At 42.0% G+C, this 24,083-nt stretch overlaps 1 long non-coding RNA gene across 1 annotated transcript in view; it reads right to left on the reverse strand.

Annotated features, from left to right (window-relative positions):
• The window catches only part of LOC122530143, a 57,819-nt gene extending 34,384 nt beyond the window's left edge, over positions 1-23,435 (reverse strand). Inside the window, exons 1-2 of the long non-coding RNA XR_006306918.1 lie at positions 22,782-23,435; positions 1,899-1,957 (exon numbers count right to left, since the gene is read on the reverse strand). This is a non-coding gene — a long non-coding RNA (uncharacterized LOC122530143). The remainder of the gene's footprint in view (positions 1-1,898; positions 1,958-22,781) is intronic.
• Positions 23,436-24,083: the final 648 nt, after the last annotated feature.

The raw sequence follows: 24,083 nt of genomic DNA on the forward strand, positions 1-24,083 counted from the left end.
TTATGTCCGGCGTGTAGTTTTAAAAGTACCGATAGGGAGATTGGTAAATCTTTTCTTGTTTTTTTTTTTTTTTTTTTTTTTGTCTCAAAGAGAAACGTAACAAGAATTTGTTGTATTGTGCAAAAATGTAACAATATTATACAAAAGTATGATGGACACACCGTATGTATTTATCATAGGATTTAAATACTAATCAATCTATCGTTTCTTCTATCATTATTGCACGTTTACCTTGAGATAATAATAATAAATTAACTGGCTCAAGTAACGTGTTCAAATATTTTGTAATATATTTAAAAGAATGAGTCCCACACAGCAAAGAATGTAGTACCATTTAAACGGATCGATTTGAAAGGTGATAAAAATCGTAACAGAAATCGTAGAATCGAACACGATTATTTGTTTGCAATGGACAAAACGATTAAAAAGAAAACATTGTTCGGTTACTTTGTATCGTGCCAAAGTGAATTCAAAAATACGAAACTATTCTGCAATCGATAATACGATTATGCGTCGCTTCGAAAACATCGCAGAGTTGTTTTGTTACCACAAAGAATTCTATTACACGCTGCAAAGTACCAGCGATGACAAAAGTTTCCCCTTGCACGTAGTGTCTATCACCGAAACGATTGAATTCAAAGGTAACGAAACAAAAATTCACGTTGTCGAGTACGTATGAATGCATTTTAGATCAATAAGCTCGGCGTAAAAATAATTTTGTTAATATCCTTGGCGCAATTCCATCTTTTATTTCGGTATAAATGACGATTGACGAGAATCTGTATCGATCGTTAAACGTCATGACTACGGTTCAATTGCGCTCGCGTGTATCGATAAAATTACAAAGTATTTTCTGTACGTGTATGTACGTTTAATTATAAACACGTGACAAAACAAGATCCGATTGTGGCGTTTTGCAACGAGGCGATGGATCGATGAAACGGCAAGGAGCGCGTGAGCGGCGCGCAGCGTTCGGCGAGATTTTAACGAGACGGCTGAAAAGTGGCCGAAAAAGTCGAAAGGAACAGAGAGCAGACAAAAATATTGAAACATCCAGATTGAAAGCTATCTTTCACACGTGTTGCGTTCAGGCTCTTCTGGCGTGTCAATGCGATACATATTTCATCGAATATAAATACCCGGGGTTTCCCTCGTTTCTTCTCAGGCGAGCGTAATCAATATGCATTCAGTTTCCTCGCGGGTTTTTTCTGCTCGCTTAATTTCGCGCTTGTTAACGCGCGGTCGATGATTTTCTTTTATTTTTCCTCTCTGTTTCTTTTTTTCGAGCGACGCGACACGCCGGCGACACTTAGGAAATTACGAATGCATCGTCGTCAAGAGAGAAATACTAGTCTTATTATTAGTGATGGTTGTTCGAATCGAACGATAGTCTTGATAGTCTTTGGAAGTCTTGAAAGATTCGAGATAATTCAATAGATACTATTGAAATATAAACAATTTTTTTAAAAAAATAAGTAATTGCACGAACTTCTTTATATTTCATGCTTCTTGTAAATAAAATATTGCAAAGAATGGAAGATATTTGTAGAGATGGAATAGTGAAAAAAATAGCAGTAATTAATATTTTAGAAGCATTGGTATAATCCAAACACTCTGGAATAGTTAGAAAGCTCGAGATGAGATAAAAACGTTTTTTACATCTTACCTATTATGCAGTTAATTGTCTAAAATACCGTGAAAAAGATTTAATTTTTTTATCAATATCCATCAGAGTATCTAACATCTTCAAGAGTTCCAAGATTTAAAAAAAACTTCAAGAATATCAAGTTTTAAGTAGCTTCGCGAGTGTCGAATTTTAATTCAAAGTTACATATTGATATTTGAGACGAGTTGAAATCCATCACTGCCAACATTGTTTAAATTATAATTCGACTTACCTCTTGTGTCCCGGTATCCGCGCACCAGCCAGCTCTCTGTTACGTCGTCATTCGTCAATCTAAAGAACAAACGAAACGGTGAAAGAACGATTAGTGAAGAGTGGTAGGAAAGCGTTTTCGAGAGTCTGTACTTGTCGATTGCTTTCCTCTCATTTTCGAAGCGGCGCATCAAGCCGAGAGAGAGAAAGGGGGGGGGGAGAGGGAGGGCTCGAAATCCGTTTAAACATTTAATTCGATGCAACAAGGTCAAGAGCAACGGCATCGGAATTTATAATAATTTCGATTTTATTGCGGCGCATGTTTCACCGACGGGCATAAATTAATTTCGATGCTCGCGCGCCGGTAGTTTTAATGAATTTCAAGTAATTTCTATTAAATTGCATCACCTTCGCATTATGCCGTCGCGTTTCACCGGTCACTTCATATTAAAATCCGCAAATATTTATACAAAATAACAACAAAACGCGTTGAATTGAAACGAGCCGGCCAACGGCACAATGCCGCTCGACAAACCGACCTCATTATCGAGCCTCGATCGCTAATTATCACCATCGACGTTTTGTTATTCGTTTCAATGGTATACGAAGTGACGTGTGTCGCTTGTTCTAGCGAATTAAACTATCGTTTTGTTTCGCGTGACCGTTGAATTTTTTTCTTTAAACGATAGATTTGGAATGAATGAAGTTAGAATTTCGTTTTCGAATTTTAGATTAGAGAACGGTACGTGTTTGAGAATATTAGGACTCACAGCAGCACAAGAAGAAAAAATGAAAATGACCACTACTGCGTTCCGTTCGTAAATAGAATCGTATCAGTTATTTATTATATTTATTATATTGCAATTCAGAGCAAAAGAAGAAAACACAACGTGAATGTAAATTTTTATTAGCATGAAATAAAGATGTTACTTAACCGATCGGTAATATAGGTACCTATGCATTATTCCATTACTTTCATTAGTTTTTTTTTTTTTTTAAATTGCTTATCACCTTCTATCGAGTCACTCTTGCAATTTTATAAAACTGTCGCGTCAACAAGGTCCGCTGTTTTAAACTCGTCCTCACAAAAATCACGTTCAAACGAAAAGTTAATTCAATTGCCTAGTGTAAAGTTCGCGATATCTTTATCATCAGCTCGTGCACCAATCAATAGAAGCGTGTATAGTTCGCACGCAAACGTCAACAGCCCATGAACGTCATCGTGGTCGATATCATCGTGGCCGATATCATCGTCATCGCTCAGGAGGAAAAAGACTTCTCAGGAGGAGAAGGCACAAACGAGCCGAGTAGTTTTCTCTTTTTTTTAAAAGGAATCGCGTGTTCGGGTGCGTACGTGCATGTACGTGGAATACAATGGTGACGTTAGGGTCGGTCCCGTGGATGTACGAACTGGTACACAGCAGCCGGTCGATTCAGAGGAGACGAGCCCGCGAGAGACAGACAGAAGCGAGGAGCGAGCAACGGAGAGATCCTTTTCATTCGGTGGAAAAAAGAAAACGGGCGCGAGATTCGCGCTTCATTCATGGCCAAGTCTATGGGGCGAAAAAAGACTTCTCCTTCGAAATGTAATTAGCATGTCTTTGCACAACGAGCCAGACAATACCGTCGTTTAATTAGTATGTGTCTCCGTGTCCCCGAGACCGTTTCTTTCGTCGCGATACCGTGCCCTTTGCTCGCCCACATGCGTTCTACATAATCACGACAGGCACACGCGCGCGTACATACACACATGAACGTGTATATGTACATTGAGAGATTCACCAGTGAAACCGTGTGCGCGTTTATGCGTTGCCGCATCGCTTATTGCACGCTATATCGCTTGATACGAATATCTCCGTGTGAAGTACGAAATACGATTTTGATTAGGTTGGTTACTTCGAGTCTTTGAACTTCTAACGTTTTTAAAGATGTTTAATTAGAATGTTGCTTTGGTAACAAGTTCCATTACTTTGGATTTAATTTTTAGAAACATTGTATGATTAATTGGTCCTCGTATATATTTTGTTTAACTAGGGTAACGCATGTGTAAGTGTGATCTCCGCTGTTTCATATATTATTTATGTAGACTATCTACTATTTCAGTCACTGTTAAATTTTTGTAAAATGTTTAATTAGGAACAGAAAAATCGTGGAAATTGTTTAAACACATTGAAATAATTTCCAGTCTGTTATCGAGAATATTATTTTACTATTCAATCTTGCACCAATGTCGTTTAATACGTTGTTAAATATTATCTAAACGAAATACTATCATACACGGTAAGTCAGTAATTTCTATTGTTCCTCGTGCTGCTTAAAAATTTGACTAATTTACTATTGAAACTTTTTGTTAACAGGATCCGGACGGGAACGAGAGTAACGAAGACTCCGACACGACGCAGTTTATTGCGTTCTTCTTTTATTTCAACGAAGGCTGCATCCCGCGGACACGTGTTCCCACGGCTCGAAGACCGCGCTTTAATGGCGTAGCAGAGAGCCGCTGGATACGTGACGCGATTGTGACGCATTAACGCGACACGTCGATTCGCAATTACCGTGCGAGAATCGGCTCGCATCCTCGAGACAATTGCGGAGGGTGACGAAGGACGACCAATTGCTACTGAGCCAACACAGCAGAAAGCCACACGATTTCCGGGACGGTAATATCTAACATCGCCAGCGTGAACCACAGCGTGCATGCATGATCAGAATGGAGACTCTTATCGAACGTTCTTCTCTCACATTTTCTTTTCCCTTCTCTTCTTTTCTCGTTCTCATTCAATCAAAGAGGGAAAGAGAGAGAGAGAGAGAGAGAGAGAGAGAGAGAGAGATAGAGGAAGAAGACGTGGTAATCGGTTTCCGGTCGAAATGAATATTAAAAAACATATTCAATTCGCAATTTCATCGCGGTCTTCCGGATCTTTCGCGTCGAGTGTCGTTTCGTTCGAGTGCTCCTTTCAATGGGGGGACGCATTGTTCGAAACGTAAAATGTTGAGCACGAGAGTTTTTACTTTTATTACCGACGTTTTTTTCGAAATTAGTTTCGGAACGATCGTCGAGATAATTCAATGGTATTTCACGGTCTACGCGGGATCGTTTGGGGGAAAAAAAGAAGGAAAAAAAAAAAAGAAAAGGAAAAGAGGAAAAAAAGAAGGATGAGAAACAGGCGAAAGGGGAGGGGGCGGAGGAGGTGCAGGAGAGAGAGAGGAGAGGGAAGAAAGAAGGAAGGGAAAACGCAATTAAAAGCCGTTTTCAAATTGCGATTGCGTCCCCCACCTCCTCATCCCAGTCGTAAAACTATCGTTAATGTATCTACCGACGCGGCGTGTCTTCAATTAAACGTTGAATGTTATTTTTCCCGTGGCCGCGACGCTTTTGCTGGTTTCCTTGAGCGATAAATTCGGCCTCGAGCGTAGCCGTAATCAAACTCTTTTAAACATCCTTCCTCCTTGATAAGTTCTGTCGACTTCGACTGATCTGTGATTCATTTTAAACGAGAACTTTCAATGTCTTTTTATTAATTTGCATTAATATACAAGCCTAAATTGCTACGGGTCCCAAATGGGTTCGATTAACCCTCTACGTGTAACTTAAAAGTTACACATCCGTATATTCGATTATTGAATTATATCTTTTATTTATGAAGATATTATTTTGCTAACCGCTGCGTTTTATTTTATTTATCTCCTATCAATTATTAGTTCTTAGATTATTAATTATACTAACTCTTGCAAGTGAAACAGTAAAGCAGAAAGAGGGAGAGGTGAGAAAATGAAGAATTTGTCTTATTATACAAGAGAAATCTCTCGTTCGAAATCGTGCAACAAACAGAATTAAAACGAACAGCAGAAAAGAACTTGGGCATGACGATGCAGCCAAAACTCGAAATTATTCGATGTGGGTCAATGCCACGATTTAACGCGTGTATCCAGTCTTTTTGGAGGCCGAACGAATATCGAAATTGCAGGACGGCGTGGGGAAGCGCGACGAACTTTTGCATAATGAGCCTGGCGGCTGCGAACGGCGAACCATCACCGATCCACACCCCCCCCCCCCCCCCCCCCCCCCCCCCTCCCCCGTGCATGCTTCACGCACACCGCGGCGCGTGCATTAATATTTTCATTTGATTGCGTTAATTAAACTGGCTGCCAATCGATGACCTTTGAAGTTCACCGGCACGCGACACGCGTACACCAATTACCAATATTATTAATTGCGACGAGTTCCCCATTTTCGGCCGACGTCGGACAACCGACGCTTTTTGCGCCTGTCGCTGGATAATTGAAGGAACACGTGAGAATCCCCGGTTAATCACGTACACTATCCCCCCGAAAGTCTTAGGACATTTTTTTTTATTCCTTAGTATTCAGTATTTATCGTAGACAGTGACATTTATCCACTGCACGTATACTTTATAACGCAATATGTTAATATATCAATACAATACAGTTACAATTACACGTGTAATTGCTGCAACCTTTTACATGTCACTTCAGTTTCCAGTTAATGTATTATTTTAGTTTTCTAATTAGACTACCGGGTTTTCTGAATTTTTATGTCTCGATTATTTGTTTAATTTTTGTTTCTTCTTTATTGACTTTTTATTCTTTTCTCATACAATAACATGCCAGCTAAATTATATTATGGTTACGGATCGCGCATAGCAACAACGATTTTTTCATTTCTTCTCGAATGTAAAAAATCAGTTAATAATAAAAATACATAGTTAGGATGTAAATGAATTCAAAGATGGAATTATAAAATTTTTGAAACAATTTTTGATGTTCCAATTCGTGGAAACTTCTCATCTTTTCATTTATCCTATCGATTATTGATTATGCAAGATATTCACGATATCTTCGTATCAACAATATAAACAAGACATCGTAGAAAATTGAAACAACGTTCGTAAAAGCAACAATTCTATTCAGTCAAGAACTATCCAATCTCACGCGACGACAATCTTTCGATTTGAAATTCATCAGAAAATCGATTTTCCTTCAACGAACCGTAATTAACAGTCGATAATTAGCGTGTGTCAATCCAAATAACTTTTTCCACCAAAGGAACAACGTTCTGCGGTCTCTTAATCGCTCTTAATTGCTAACGGAAGTCGACGATTGCGCATAGAACGATTTCTCAACTGGTTTATCAATCATAAGGCGCCTACATTCTCCAGAACTCAAACAGCGTACCACCAGTGTACCACTTCCAGCAACTAGCAAGTCGTTCTCAAATATTCTCAACATTTTTTTCGTCGTCGATCTCCCCTGTCGCAACATAAATAATGGGAACACGGGAATTTCAGCCAGAGGAATCCTTTCAATATTTTTCCCCATCGAGCCTCGGCGAAACTGTAAAAACGATAGTGCGTAACGTCGATACCGAATGTCGCTCGTAAGAACTTCTACGGCTTCCATTTTTTTCTGTTTTCATTTTTTTATTTATTTTTTTTTTTTACCTTTTTTTTTTGTTCATTGTTTCGAACCGAGATATCAATAAAATTATTTTTCAACGCCGGCTACTGAAATCGGATATTTCGACTGGGGAAACCTGGGAAAAATAAGCCCGATCACACGTTCACCCGGTGGTATAATTTACCAGTTTCGATACAACGAAACAGAGTCGCGTCGTGTATTAAAAACTGCAGCAGAAAAGGGCGCGTCTCTTCTCGTTTCGATGATAAATTCTTGTTAGAGAGACGAACCAGGGGAATGATGGTTGTGACGAAAATTTTCGTCTCTCTCTCTCTCTTTCTCTCTTTCTCTTTCTCTCATACTATCGTTTCCCGGTTTCGTCGCGAGACCAGCTAACCGCCCGGCTTTAGGGTGAAGCACTTACGGCTTACAATGAGTATGCAAATAGGCCGGCATTCGGCTACATTTGTTTCAACGAGCTTAGAAGCCGGGCGAGGTTCCTTCGCGGTAGGGCTCATAAAAGTTCGCCGCTTGGTCTCAAATCTTTCAAAAACAAGGGGAGCCCCGCCATCCACCTTCCTGTACTTTTATTGTCTCGATTTCATTTTCACGGCTACCGTGCGCGCGAACGTTGTTTGCCAGGTCGCGATCGTTTCTCTTTCTCCCTCTTTTTTCGTTCTTTTTTTTTCTTGCTCTTTGACCCTTTGTTTCAACGACAAAGATGAAACGTGTTTGGGAATGTATGGAATGTATAGCTCGCGAATATCGTGGTCATTATCTTGCTGGACAGGCAAATTTGATTATTTGTTTCGTATTGAGTGTACTATTCATTGGGTACGTAATTTTCCATGGAGCCGTGTTAAATTAGTTACTGTAAATAGTTGAAACTTTGTATCGAATTAATTGATAAATCTCAACATTATCGAGTAACGATTTCTTTTCTTTGGATTTCGTTGGACAACGAATCGTGATTGGATTATGTATTTTGAAATCTAGAAATTGACGAAAGAAAGTATTAGAGATAGATATTTTTCATAGATAGAAAAATTATTGCCACAGACAAAAAAAAAAAAAGAAAAAGATACAAATAATATTCATGCAGAGTCAATAGATCGTTTTGAAATTAATTGGAAGTAGACGATCGATCGATGTGTAAAGACATCTTCAATAATCAAATTATCGTGCGTTAGTAAATTGTTATCTTGGATCAATGATAAAGTAGTTATTTTCAATTCGGAATCAACTAATTATCTAATGTGTCACGAAAGATGGCGTTAATAAAATTGGACGATGTATTAGTAAGTATTTATCAATTTATCTTCACGCGAGAAAGTGTAATGATGTGTTTATTTCGTCAATTTTAAATAATCTCACTCGGGTTAAAAGGAAACAAGAATAAACAAAGCTTTCGTAAATTTATAAAAAAATTTTAAGAAGAATGTAAAGCCGGATAATTCGAAAAAATTAAAGACATTTATTTTTGCCTTTCGCGGAAAATCAAGATAATCAATTCATACCGAAAGATCGATATAACTCTATAGCGATGTAGATTACACTTTATAATTATATTTATGTTAAAAAGTCAACAGTTTCTTGACAGTTAAACTTCATAATACAACATTTTATATGCTTTGATATGCTTGAAATTACCAATTATAACGCATTGACATTTTTCTTTCTTTACGTGTCAGGTTCATTTAATACGTGTAGATTGTTTTTATAAAAAAAACGTATAACAAACAACCAAGATAAAATTAATGTTAAAAGAAAGTTACTCTGTCTGAGTTAAACGAAGCTCACAATATTAACAAACATCTAATTACTCACGATTCAATTTCTTCACTTACAGTGACAAACAAATGAAAATTTAAAAAACCATTAATAAGAAAATATTTCTAGAAAATAAAATTACATTAATATAACAAGATCAATGAATTAAATGTAAAATATACTTCAGAGAGAGAGAATAAATGATCGTTACTATTACTACCATTCTCTTGTGTCTCTATTATAAACTTTCTTTTGTCCATCACTGTATCTAATAAAAACGAAGAAAAGAATCAGCCACTTCGAAGAGTGACAGAACGAATTTCCCTCGAAACAGGATTCGCAGTTCTAAATCCGGTTGATTCGTATGCGATCTAGCTCGCGACTACTTCGCCTCCCACGAGATTAGGCTCGACAATCGACGATGAAAACTTTTGTTGCTCAGACGATGACGAGGATACGTTAAGATGCGTCACAGTGCGGCACTCGAGAACTTAGCAAATCCTGACAACGGCCGCCATTTGGGAGTGTCTAGCAGTCGTTGTTCCCAACAGTTGCCAAGACATAACGCTGTATAACGTTTCTGAAAGCTTAGCGCCGGCTCGATGAAATGGCACGCGTTTGGAACGTCGCCTAATCGTTCGATCTTCGCTCCGCTGCTGACAACGCCGATGCAGTTTCAGTGTTAAAAATGTGAAAATGGTTTCTTTTTTTCTTTTTTTGTTTTTTGAAATCGGCAAGATCGTTTAGATTAAACGAGTGTATTCAATTATTTTACGTATTGCTTGCAATCTGGAGTGAGATGTGCTTTTTCAAGGAAGAAACGTGTTTTTGAGAAATTTGAAAAGGTTGTTTTTGCCCCTGATCGACAATATCGATAGAGTTTCAGTATCAAAAGCGTGCTTTTTTTTTTTTTAATGGATAGATCTGAATAAATTAAGGAACATTTAGTGTAAGAATTTTCGTAACGTTCTTCACGTTTCGAAGTAAAAATTTGAAGCAACTCGAAAACTTGTGATAAAGGTTAAAATATTTGTTCGAGCGTAAATTTGTAAAACGTTCGTGGAAAAATATAAAATCCACAACGTATTTTCTTTTTAATGTAACGCGAGTAGAATTTTTGACAGCTACGAATGTAAATTTATATTCAGTTTCACGATTATCGTATTTTAGGAGAGCGCTATTAAAACATCTACTGTTGCTTTTACGAACATTCAATAACCGTCTATGGCTAGATACTGTGCGTTCGAAATGACAGGTTTCGAAATTCGACTCCAATTTAAGCCTTGTCAGTTTCAACAAATGCAAGTCTCGCGCAAAAAAAGAGGAACAACGCAAAGAGAATAATCCAAGCGAATTATCACGCATCTAACTTGTAAGATAATTTTTTAACAAGTATAATTCTACAGATTTCAGCGGCAGAAACATTAAATACTAAACAAAGTATCTGTAGAAAATAAAAAATCTGAACGAATTAATTCTCAATTTTCATATTTTTCTGCACAGAAGGAATTAATATTAGTAATGAGAAAGGAAACACTGACGTCACCTGTCAAAATTAGCGCAAGACGATTTTGGCAATTTAAATTGTAAGATAATTCTTTCAGACCTGTCTCAAATACATATGCTCCAAAAATGAGTTGGTAACTTCACGAGCTGTGTAAAAATCTGAATGAATTGCCCCACGAAAACCAAATGCAAAATCTTGTGTAAATTTTTCTTAAAGTGCGAAAAGATGAAAAAAAGTTGCTCTGATTAAAAATTAACAGAAGAACACGATTTCACTACCACGCACAACTGCATTTTCCAAAAGATAATTGTCAAAATTTCGACAGAACGGGGACGTAAAACGCGGCTTGTTTCCGTACCTAAACAAAATACGCAAGCTTTCGAAAAATAAATTAGCAATTCCACAGATTATGGTGGGAAACTTTGTCGGAGGTTAACGAAACGAAACGAAAGCGTCGCAACGCGATGCCGTTCGCGCGACGTTCCGAGGTGAACGACGTTTTCGTTCGGCGAAAAGTTAAGCCGGAAGCGGAGCTCAAGTTTCGCGGGCAAAGTGAACGAGAAGTTTGAGAAACGCGACGCACCCCCGCCGGGATTCCTAATGGCGAGATTCTGAGATTTCATTAGGCAAACGTATACCCTCGTTCCCGTTTTAAGCCTCGAACAATCGCGCCGAGGAAAAAGTTTCCGTCGACTCTGCGCAACCGGGGAGATCTCGCGTGATCCCCGTGGCAAATTGGTTTCAGCGAAATTAATTAAGATCCGAAGCCGGAGAGATCTAAGATCCTAAGAAACTAGAAGAAAACGGCGTCGAGTTTAATTCTGTTCGATTGGCCTTCAGTCTCCACTGATCCCCTTCAATTTTTGACAGATCGCGACATCCGGTAGATGATCTGCGATTTTTGGAAAATATTTAGGCTGGTTAAACTGAAGACGTTCGAAAATACTCGAAAATACTTATTACGATATTCATAATATTCAGTTACGTAAGTTTTTATTATTTGATTTCGCAATATTTTCCACGCATTCGGAAACAAAGTATTGTGAGAGAGATGAGATGTGAACAGCACGGATAAGTATTAAAATAGTTAAACTTGGGAATATTCAGTAGAAATTTGAAATATTTAAATTATTAATAGAATCACATCTTTTTGTTACATGACTGAACATTTGACTTTTATCGCGAATATGACAAGTTTTATAACGTGCTTTTTTGAGAACTGTCGCATATGGATCAAATATATTTCTACGTTACTGCGACTAAATTTATTAGTCATCTAGTGTTATACAAATATTTAATTTTCTTATCTTGTTACTAAGCGAGCGGAAAAGTTTTCGCGATACGTGACATGGAATAGAAAAGACCAATTTCCATACAATATCGCACGATAAAGTGACAGATTAATGAAACCATTAATTAAAGAACTTCCTAAACAGTTTTTTTTCTTTCTTCCTGCTGAATTTCTTCCTCAACTAATCAATTTCAAGAAACATTGTAAAATAACTAACGATGTAACATTTTGAATAACATCTTCGTTCTAAATTTCTTTCACAACTGTCATTAATCCTTCGTGAGCAATCTGAGTTACTCACAAAAATTGATTGTATAACATAATGGAGACTTTGTCGAGTAATTTAAAATCTCTCGACACTTTTGCCTGGAACAGTGTCGAAAAAACGTGAGAACGTGAACTCAGCTGTCGCGGACGATAATGCAGCTTGCTCACAAAGGATCGATAATATCGTAAAATAGTTTAAAAACGAGAAAAGTGCACCACCTTGCGACATCGTGAAATTTGACAACCATTTTTTCTACGCCATACTCGAAAGTGGCAATATAAATTGCAGAAAAAAGAATTTCGAACGAGTCACTGTTCCATTCACGGTTCGATACTAATTGAACGACCTCCAATCGTATTCGACGGTTCACTCTTTTTTTCTTTCTCCTTTTTTTTTTTTTGTTTTTTCGTAGCCAGAAACAAGCGCCACCATCGTTACACGGGGACCGGAGCTGTCAAATCGCGCGGCGTTTCGAAAGCAAAAGGGAGTCACGGCATCCGTGTTTCCTTACGGACAACGATGCTAGAGAGAGAGAGAGAGAGAGAGAGAGAGAGAGCTTTGTCACGGGAAGGTTGGGCACGGTGCATGGTTAACGAACCCCGTGAAAACGATCTCGCGAACGTTAAGGAGGCTGTGTGCTCCCGTGTGGGAAAGCGTGTAGTCCATTCTCTCGCTGACAATACATCCATTTGATAAAAGTCACTCGATCCCCCTTTCGCCGAGAACAAATATTGGAAGGAGTGCTCGCGATAAGCGTGAAACTCTGAATTCGAAGCTGTCGTAGATTATGCTGGCTCCGGCGTTGTTTGCACCCGCGCGCGAGCGCGTTCCTCTGTGTATGTGTGCGTGTGTGCGCGCGCGTTGTGTGCGTGCGTGTGTACACGTACGTACATGCACACGCGGACCGCGCTGCTTTACGAGGCAGATGTTGATAACGGACGACAGCGACAGAGACAGGGACAGTGACAGCTGCCCCGTATTGTTCGACACGTTCGCTGATTATAGGTCAAAGGCCCCTTACGAATCAAAGAATTATCGAAGAAAGACTCGACATTTTTTTTTTTCCCTCTTTTACGCGACGAGAACGGGCGGGAGAAAAAAAAACGCCGCTTTTTCTCCCGCTGCTTCCGACTTTTCCATGGCGATCCTTCAGAGAATCATTCGAAATTACCAACCGGCCGTTAAAATATTAACGATGGAATCACCGACGATCGAAATGTGAAACAGAAAAAAGTTTGTGACTCTAGTGGCTTTAAGTTGAACGACTCGATGAAATTGAATTGAAATCACTAGTGTAAAATGAATGCAATGCGATCGTGTGGTTTTTATGATTTCGATGTTCAAGAAATAATAATCCGAAGAGAATGCGATAAATGAGTCCTCTCGCATACTACGCGTGAACTAAAAGACTCAACAATCAGATTTACTATGGATGGACTAATCAGTTAAACTTAGCATCGCCGTCGTTGCAGATGAATATTGTGCAGATCTCTTGTGTTTCATATTACTCTTACGCTCTGTCAGCAAAATCGATTGATATTCTTTCCGAAATTTGTCTTTTTTTTTAAAAAAAAAAGTTATAACGAACGAATTCGTTTTCTTTTCGTTCGTCTTGATGTTAGTCTGAATTTTTCTGGAACGCCTATATATAGAATAAACTAGAAGATTCGAGCAGAGAACGATCGAAATTTGCGTTTAATCGTGACTTTCGACGATGATTATTCTCGACTCTCCACGATAATACGTCAAACTTTCAAAAGAGTCATAACGAATTAATTCGTTTCCTTTCCGTTCGTCTTGCTGACAGTTGGAACGTGTCGGAGTGCACAGAGAACGAAAGCGTTCTTGCCGCGATTAGAATCGTACACCGAAATAATGACATCGGGCTCGATTATTGAAGATCGAAGAACAAGCCGAGCGTCTCTCGTTTCTGATAAATAAGTCATCGGTGTTAGCAAGCGCCGCGATCAGTTGTTCGACGTGGCGAAGAGAATACTGAACTATTGATCACGACAAATATAATTCCCTTGAATGGAGCTTTACTATTGTGCGTGACGGGTTCTCGTCTGAGGCGGCTTGGCGCTCGCCGTGTCTATCGGGCCGCGACGTCTGACCACACACGTCCGCTACTACTAAGACCGATCGACGGGTGTTCATGTCTCGCGTCTTCTCCTCGCTCGTAAACACCGAACTTTTTGCGATTCGAAGCAAAGTAGAGAAACAGAAATTTTCACGACGATTGCGATTATCACCGCGATAGAGACACGTAGGGACGATGAATTCCCTATCGTAGATATCTCTCGTTGAAACTTGGCTCTTTGAATTTAGGAACGTAGAACGAATCGTTTGAACAATTGAGAAGAGTAGCTGTCACGGAGGCGCGAGAGCGTGAAATATCGGTCTTCATTGGATGACAGCACGATTTTGATGCATTATTGGATGGAATCCACTTGGCGATGGACAAAAACCGAGCGAGAGAGTGGCAATGATACGCGTCGCGTATCGGGGACCCGGTGTCTGTCTATGGCCCGATACGAAAGACTCCCGACGGAGGGGGACGCAGAATGACGAAATGGGTTTAAAATGATTACTGAAACGTCACGCGTACCCATTCTTCCGCGGTGTCGCGGCAATGCGCTCGTTCCCGTGCTAATTAATCGTTGTCACGGTGTTTCACGCTTGTTTCCTTCTTTTCTTTTCAATTCTCTCTCTCTCTCTCTCTCTCTATCTATCTATCTATCTATCTTTCTCTTTCTCCTTATTTTTCTTTCCTTTTCTCTTCCTTTCCCATCCTTTCCTTTCGCCGAACCGTAACACCACCTTTCGCCCCGACACGTTCGACGATTGAAATTTCACGCCGCGACAGGCAATCAACGCGCAAATAAATCGCGATAAAGAAACGAAATGCAACAGCACAAGTGCGCAAGATTCTCTTCTGCATTTTTTTTTTTTTGCTAACACTAGAACTACCAAAGCGATGTTCAATTCAAAATTATTTAAATTGTAAATTTTGAGAGGTCTGAATGACATTTTGTAGATAAAAACTTGCATGCTTCGTAGTATAACAAGCGTTTTCCTATTTGCTGCACTTGAGTGTTCCTGATGGGAGTCGCCGGTGATTCTACCGTTAATTTCTTCGAAAGAACTACCATCGCGATACGCAATCGTCGACAGAACCACTGAAAAGTAGTAAATGTATACGATGTAACGTGATGGAACTTGCACGATCAAGTCGACGACGTAAGGAAGGTGAAAGGGTAACAAAGAGGAAGAAATAAATAAAAATGCAACACAACGCAAAAAAAATCATAAATTGTATTTCGTGGTAAGGATTCGAGGGAACGAAAGTGAAACACTGATTGCATACACTGCGTAAACCGCTCATTGACAATCGCGATGAATAATGGAGGGGTCAATTAAATCTCAATTAAACACCACCGAATAATACGATCCGCTGCTCTTTTCAACGCTGTTCGACAAGCGAACTCGTTTTCCTTTTTTTTTTTTTAAATACCCCTCTCACTCATTCACACACTCATACACACACCCACACACACACATACACACACGCTCTCTCTCTCTCTCTCACTCTCTCACACTCTCTCCCCTCTGTCTGCGTTAAACACCGCCCGCGTGTTCATTCAGCTTGAAAAACAGCACGCAATCACTGTCGAACAACGGTTCCGTACAAATCGCAAAGGTGGCTTCATTAAAATTACAGTCCGTGGCCACTGATAGTCACCAGCTAACAACCGCGATTTCATTGTCGCCGCATTTTGACAAGTGAAATTTTTCATGAGACTCGGTGATACTGGGGTGTTTTACCGGTCCGATTGCAAGCCGATCAACGGTGATGTTCATCGACCACCGAGACGATTCATTCTCGTCACTACACAATGATTAATTAACGGAGGAGGGAGGTATCGCACGAGCTTCTTTCTTTCGACTCGTAAGGCGTTCGCGAAGGAAATCTTTGTGAAATCTTTCACGAATGGAACTCAGTACTGCCGAGCCTCTCCCAACGAAATCGCAGCACAAGCTTCTTTCTCGATGATCACGAAACGAGTCGAGAAGAAGAACGTTTCTTCCGTAAACGACACTCGTGCTGATCGAAATCCAAGTGAAACGATGCTTAATATACAATCCGGGGCGATCGAGAGATATAAAATCACTAGGGATCACTCGAACCGAGCCGTTGTTGAGCGACAACACATGTTAACAGGACATTCACGATGGCATTACCTTATTATTCTCGACGCAGCTACGTTTATCCGGATACGATAAAAAATACACGTGTCACACTGAGTCACGATATGATACAACACAATGATTGATCAACGAGAAAGTCGAGTCGATTACACGAGCGAGGAGGTGTACGTTAGGAACAGTCTCAGTCGAAGGTCGACGAAGCACTGGACCAACGTGACGAAGAAGCAGAGGGATCTACTGCCTTCTACCGGCAGCAGCCTCACAATGTTCTTGCACACTGTACTCGATCCTCACGATACCGTCCAGTCATTTTCGCTTCTATGCAATCCCGAGCATGTTTCATTCACGAAGAAAAAGAAAGAAAGAAAATCAAAAAACAGGTGGGTCCTGTTACGGCGGTAAACTAATCCACGATCGTTTCATCGTGACGACAACTGACGTCGACGACGTGCACGATGACGAATGCCAATCACGACACATATAGATTCCGTTTCGTTCCTTTCTCTAGGTTCGCGCGTCCACCACTGAATGCGTGTTACATCAAGAATCACCGTCTGTTCGCGTTTCTTGACTTGGCGACCCACCACTGTCGCGTCGTGTCTCCTCACCTCACATCTCACCTCTGTCTGAACCGTCGTCGTACACCACCACTGTCGTTTCGAACGTACGCGCCTCCGCCGCGAGACAAGGTATGCACCTCCGTGTCCTTAGGGCGCGCGTATATTAGAAGAACTGACCGGTGACCGCGCTCGCGTTGTTGACTGGTGTACGCGACGGGTATGATGCGCGGCGTGTAACGTAGTATAAGAGAATAGGTGTCCGCGTGTTTGGGCACAACCCGTTTGCGTGTCGTAGATCAGCGTGATGTGGATCGACCTGTATTGGTTGGGCAGTTGTGCGTATGTGAGTCGCAGTGTTGGTGCGTGTACGAGCTTATATATACATATAGAATTTTGGTCGCGCGCGCGCGTTTACGTGTACACGTATGTATATATGTACACGGTGTGGTGTTGTGGGTTCGTAATCGTACGGTACGGTATGTATGTATATGTACGTGGTGAGTAGGTGTATAGGTGCGGACGACGCGGGAGCGCGCGCGCGCCTCTACGGTGGTTATATTACAAGGTGTACGCGTCTTAAGTGATTTCGGCCTGGCTGGTCAGCCCGGCAGCTCCGTATGATGAGGCCGCCGCTTTGCTACTGACAGACCTAAAGACCACCCTAACCCTGCAGTCGGGGACGAGGGGTTCCCCACCCCCGTCGTGAGCGGGCGAGAGAGAGACCACCCCTCCGCCGCCAGGGACTGGGGCGAATAAGCAACCCTTAACACCCGATGCCACCTCCACGGCGGCGGCGCAAACGCACTCCTGCCTCCGAGGGTAGTCTTATCCCCACCATTTCTTCCGTAGGAGCGAGACTGCCACCCCCCACCCACCCCCAGACGGTCCAGCGCTGCCACCACCAGAAACCTCTATTCCCCGCGACGCACGCCGCCACCGCCGCCGCCGCCGCCGCCGCCGCCGCTGTCGTTTCTACCCCTCCAGCTGGACTCCAAGGCTTGAGAAGAACCCCTTCTCCAGAGACCACCACCGACCACCATCATCCCCTTCTTCTCTCCGTCTCCTACGCGGCTTCTAGCCGGAGAGTCGTCTTAAGATAAAAACACGGACGATCGGGTTTTGCAGTTAACCCACTCACCCTCGCCTCGTCAACCCCTACCAACCGTACAGACTTTTCCTTCTACCCCACCTTATACCTTCTCTACCACTATCCCCTTCTCTCTCTCTCTCTCTCTCTCTCTCTCTCTCGATACCGGGCTATCCCTTCTTCCTAACCTCTCCCTCTCTGTCTTGCTTCTCTCTTTCTCTCTCCCTCCTTCTCTATCTCTTTTCTATGTACTAGCCCTTGCAAGTAACCACGACTCACCCCCAACCCCTTTTTTCAACCCTCTCCTACTCTTTTCTTCTTCGCTCGATCGCACTCTCTCTTTCTCTCTTTCCATCATTCTCTTTCTCTTTCTCTTTCTCTTTCTCTTTCTTTCTTTCTTTCTTCCTCTCTATCCGACTCGACGGGACTTTCGATTCTTTCGGGGGCAACCTTCAATTCTCCCCCTCCCCCTCCGGCCCCCCTTTTTTTCTCTCTTCGCTGACCGATACATCGCGTGTCGACCTGTTCGACGTTATCATACCGTTCACCCTCGGAACATACATACCCCCCACCTTGACCACCCAGGATCTCCCACCAGCGAGAGACGACAACAACGAGAACGACCTCGTGCTTTTTCACCAGAGTTCGGTATATATTGTTGTCCGTGTGTTATGTGCGTGTGCGTGTATGTGTTTTTTTTTTAACCTTTTTTAGGCACATCGATCTTCGACGTGGTACGTATTCAATTCTGACGTTGTGCCGCTGTGACCTGACTGGCAAGATCACTTTCGCCCCCATTTCTTCTCCGATCGGACTTGTGCTGGCTTCGTGGTTTCAGTTTTCCCTCCAGAAGATTTCTGGATTCTTTTTCTCTCTTTTTTTTTTTTTTTTGTAAATCAGAAAAGGGGTCAGGACTCGAACTTTTCGAGCTGTCAAAAGTCGTGGACGATGCGGGAAGAATATGGAGCTTATTTGACAAGCGGACAGTGAAAGATTCGCTGCCCTGTTAGAAACGAGTTTTGCGAGTTAACGAAGGGACCGGGTGTCTAGTTTTAACGGAAGTGTTGACACGTAGCGTAAAGGGATGCGAAAGATTAAACTGACGATGGCTGATAGAGAGGAGTGAAATATAGTCGATGATCCCTGTTACTTCTGGCGAGATTTATACGGATGGCAACGACTTCAAACTTTGTTTCGAGCGTCAAAAAATTTCGTCGCTCTTGGAAAATTTCTACTTCTACTACATGATTCTCATTTCCCTGAACTTTACTTACATTTTCCTTGCTACTTTTTAGTACAGACTTCCCGGAAGATGCGTGTTTCAAATTTGAACGTGTATCTACCTGCAAAGATCACGAAATTGATTTTTCACGAACGAAAAGAGGAAGTCTCGTTTGCCCGAACGAATTTTACTCGATTTTGCTCGTTGCTTTTTAGTATAAATTTCCGAGAAAGTACAGAGAAAGATAACGAACGAAATGAATAAAAGGAGAAATTTATATCTTAAAACTTGTGCAAGTTAGACGGACGGTGAAAGCTGGTGTACATTTTGATTTAGCGACACGTCGCCGTGGACTAAGATGAATAAGCCGAGCAAAGCCCGGCTGTCTGACTTCTCGGCACGGTGGAACGCGCTTGTTTCTTTCCCGTAGCGTGTGCAATCGCCTCTACGATTTAATAGAAACAAGAACAAACGTCAATGGAACCTTTCAACGCGAAAGTACCGTTCAGCTTTTCAAAGTAGCAGCAGCAGCAACGGGGCTTGATCAAACGCGCGTTCCGCTGTACCGGCGACCGTATTCAATGCAACCTACGCAAAATCCTAAGCGCGTCCAGCGATTCAGAAGTTGGTGCATCGATACTTCAATAAGATTCAATTCGAAATCGATCGAGCACGTCAAGTGTTTCCCATTCTTCCGTTACGATCCGTCTCCGTCCAAAATATGTCCGTCTAAAGTATCAGTCAAGCAAAGTTACAGGGGTAATTGTAGCAGATTCGAAAAATCGAAATGGCGAAAAAAAAACTTCGAACATGTCGGAGAAATCAGGCCTACGACACGGTCGATGTTGCCGAACGATGCAACTGAAAAACTAGGAAACATACCAGATGGAAAGCTCGACATCGAAACGAAATTTTTCAACGGGTCGGGCTTTCCTACGCTTTTCAAATTGATCATCCCCACCCGGTATCACGCCGCTGCTGCACCCCACTCCGCGCCGTCGAAACTCATTTATACTTTTACCACCACTCGACCACCCCACCGTACGATTGTTTATGACACGATTCGTTTGATTATTAGCTGTTTATACGCGGTCATCGATCGAGTTGCTAACTGCCACGCGGTATCTCGACAACAAAACGCTTCCACCGCGCGTTCCACCGGTTAACCCTTTCTGCATGACTGCCTGTCCGTGCATTTTCTTTCTCTTTCTTTCTTTTTCTCTCCGGCTAACCCTTTGCCTCGGACCGGCGAAACTGGTTCCACCGGATTCACGATCGAAGCGATGGATACTCATTTTCGTGAACCCTCAGTTCCACGGGGACGCTGCCACGATCAGGGGTCCTTTATACCGTCGTGGAAGTGTCTAATTTTTCGTGCTCAATGGAGCTCTCGTGATTACCGGCGAAGACCATTTTGTGCGCCTCGTTTCGCCCTCCGAACGCAGCCTGATTCGACGTTTCCTGGCAGATTATTTCGACGCTGATTTCATGGTTAAAATCGTGAAACGCTCACGGACGTTGATTTCGTTAATTTCTACTGTCGCGTCGATCGTTTATGAAATTTCGAACGGTTTGGTTGTATTCGTCGGTTTTAAATCGCGGGGTTTTTATCTCTTTAATGCAGCAACGATTATTATGACGCGATTGATTACTGTTAAACAGGTATACGTTCGTATTAACGAGAGATTTAGAAATATTTTTGTTAGTTTGCGGTGTATTATTTTAATGATTCGATACGTATGCGTTTTGTCTTTTAATTTCGTGTAACGTCAATATTACTTTTAATTTAACATTTGAAATGTCACGTTTAAAAATTTAGAATATTTAGTTTTCACTGTCCCTCGATGTTTTCTTATCTAAATACGTCCCGTTCTCTCCAGCTGCCGACGGAAGAGTACTTACTTCGCCCGTGTCGTCTTATGTCTGACAAGAACCGACCATATCTACTTCGAGGCGGACGAATAGTACATTTCTCATTAGACGCACGTTCCACGAGTAATTGCTTTTTACACTTTCGTTATTATCTTATCTTGTCCTCAATAAATTAACATTATTCTATATATATATATACATATATATATATGAAAGTAAAAAGTATTTTGATATGATATAAATTACAGTAACAATTACACGTTTTGATCGAAGATTCTTTCGATGCAATTTTAATTCCATCTCATTGAAAAACGACTGGATGTTTCACTGGACTTATCGCAAGTGGAATAGAAATTCCCTCTCTATTAAAATATTCTTCTATTTTTTTTTCATTTCAAGAACAGCCGCACAGTTTTTCAACGACCGACGTTGTATGTTTATTAGTATACACGCCGATTGAAATATTAATGTATCGCGAATTGAAACATTCATATTTGCGATATTTTAATTAAGCGCACACGTGATTTTGATTTTCATCGTACTCACACCTCGCCGATTGCCTTTCGATTTAATAATCACGAAATTAATACGTGTAATTGTCACTTTATTAACGAACTTCGACTTTTTTTCTTTCTTTTTTTTTTAACGTGGAATTTTTCTCTCGAGACGATCCTCCGGCGACGTGTGTTTTTAATCGAATATACAGAGAACCGAACGTCACTTCCAGTGTCTCGGTAACCAGTAGGCGATTAACCAGTAGGCGATTCATCCCACAGTTTCAGTTAGTCCTCGAAATTTATTCCCGTTCCTCGCGATCGTGCCGTTTAATCGTGCCGTTTAGCCCACAATTAGCACCACCACCACTGATACACTATCACCACGAGTGTCACTACACAATCGGAGACGCGTCTTTGCTTGAGAAGTGCCTACGACAAGGGGAACGTATCCGTATACGACAGACAAGCCGCTCTAGAGAGAGTTGCCTAACCATGACGGAAAAATCTGTCCTTCACCATCAAAAGCACACTATTTCCTGTAAGATTTTATAGAAGAAAAAGAAAAAAAGATCGAACTATGAAATCAATAATTTGAGGGTGTGATTCGAAACCGAAGGAATTTTACAATTCTCACCGAGGGGACGGAAAACACTATAGCGGAGTGATTATTTGACGATTTTGAGGAATTCAGGGGTGAAAATATAAAAATTCAGGAGAGGCGCGTTGCGTTGACACTACACCGTTTCTTTCAGTTTCGTTGCGAAACTCCATTGAAGTAAGCAGATACGAAACGAAAAAAGAAGAAGAACTTGACGATTATTGAAAAGTGATACGAGAAAGTGTGAAGGATCGCTGGAAATTGGAATCGGTTTGACAGTTCGCGACGACGATGACGTTTCGTCACGACACAGCAGCTTATCAATCACTCGAAAAATCAACCTCCCACGCTAAAGAACATCACCTCCTTGGACAATCTAACAACGTATGTACGTACATCGAAAAAGATCTTCGTCGTACACCGGTGTATCCCGAATTACTGCCACGTCACTAAACAATCTACCCCATCGTTCCTATGAGAGGAAGATCGAGTAACTGCGAAGCACGAAAGGAAAAAAGAAAAGGAAACGAACAAAAAATGACAAAAGAAACTATCGAGAAGGAAAGAAAAAGAAAATCCTGATGATCGTTGAGGGGATGGACTCACCTTTACAATCGCGGCGATCCCAAGAAGACTCGTTCGAGGACGTGCGTAAAACGGTGTGTCTCACAACACGAAAACAGCGCACTGGATAAGGGGTCCGTGATTATCCTGTTCGTTTGTTCACAGTCACTGCCCGGTTTTCTTCCAAGTGGTGTCGTGCGGTTCTCAGATTCAGGTCGGAGCGCGCGTGTTTCGAGCGAGTTTCACTCGTGTTTTACGTGTCACACCACGTCGTCGAACTGATTTCCTTGAGCGGCGACCGACAACGTTACTTACATATGTGTGTGCGTGTGTGTGTGCGTGTGTGTGCGTGTGCGTGTGTATATATATATATCTATGTGTATGTATATATAGTACATATAAGAACGATCGGTTTCCTTCGAGAAGAATTGTCTTGGAGACGCGTTTTGCTCGCACACAAGCCGGCCCCGATACGTCCTCGTACGCGTGTTGTTGTCTATACGAATTACAAGTAAGAAATTCGTCCGTCTAGTGTGTCCAGTCGGCTGGCGCGCGGCCCCGCTGCCTTTTTGCGTGGGGCCCGGCTGACGAACGTGGCCGATCAGCGCGCGGCTAGAGAGAGCTTGGGCTGCGTGGCGGAGCGCGAACTTGCGGGCTTGCGGGCGCACTGGCGCACACGGCACACTCGCACACCGCGTAGGCGGAGAGAGGAGAAGCTCCGGCGGATGCTGTAAGCCGAAGGGAGAGAAACACGCGCGCCGGCCAGCAGGCAGAGGCAAGCCGGTGGCCCCTCTTGGCCGCTGCCCCGGACGGTGGCTCCCCTGTCGTTCGGACGCGAAAGCTCGCCGCCTGCTTCTCCTAGCGGGCTGCTGGAGCGATCGTGTCCAACCGATTCGCGGAACAGAGAGAACGAACGCCGGACGCGCGACAAAGACTCACTTATACGGGGGCATTTGCCAAGCGAGAAAGAAAGAACGAGGCCGAACGACGACGAGGACATGACCGCCCCTTGGCACCAGCCTAGCGGCACCCGCTCTCACTCGCCCCGGCAAAATTCAAGATTTATGCGAGACGTTTCACGCGAACGTTTCATCTGCCGCTCGGTCGTTGTCCACCTCTTTTTTTCTCATTTTTTTTTTTTTTTTTCTACACGCGATCTAACTTTTATTCGACGCGATGCCCTCGACGTGGACGAAGAATCAGGGGTAGCGAATTGGCGACTGTAATTTTTCAGTCTGTTCGCCGTAGCTTTCTTAGTGACAAGAATTTTTCCAGGTGGTGGTAGATGAACAGGGGCGAGGAAAGAAGAGGGTAGTTTCTAGAAAGCTCGTCACATGGGGTTAC

The sequence above is a fragment of the Frieseomelitta varia genome, unplaced genomic scaffold (assembly GCF_011392965.1).
Source record: "Frieseomelitta varia isolate USP_RPSP 00005682 unplaced genomic scaffold, Fvar_1.2 scaffold_132, whole genome shotgun sequence".
NCBI classification, from domain to species: Eukaryota; Metazoa; Arthropoda; class Insecta; order Hymenoptera; family Apidae; genus Frieseomelitta; species Frieseomelitta varia.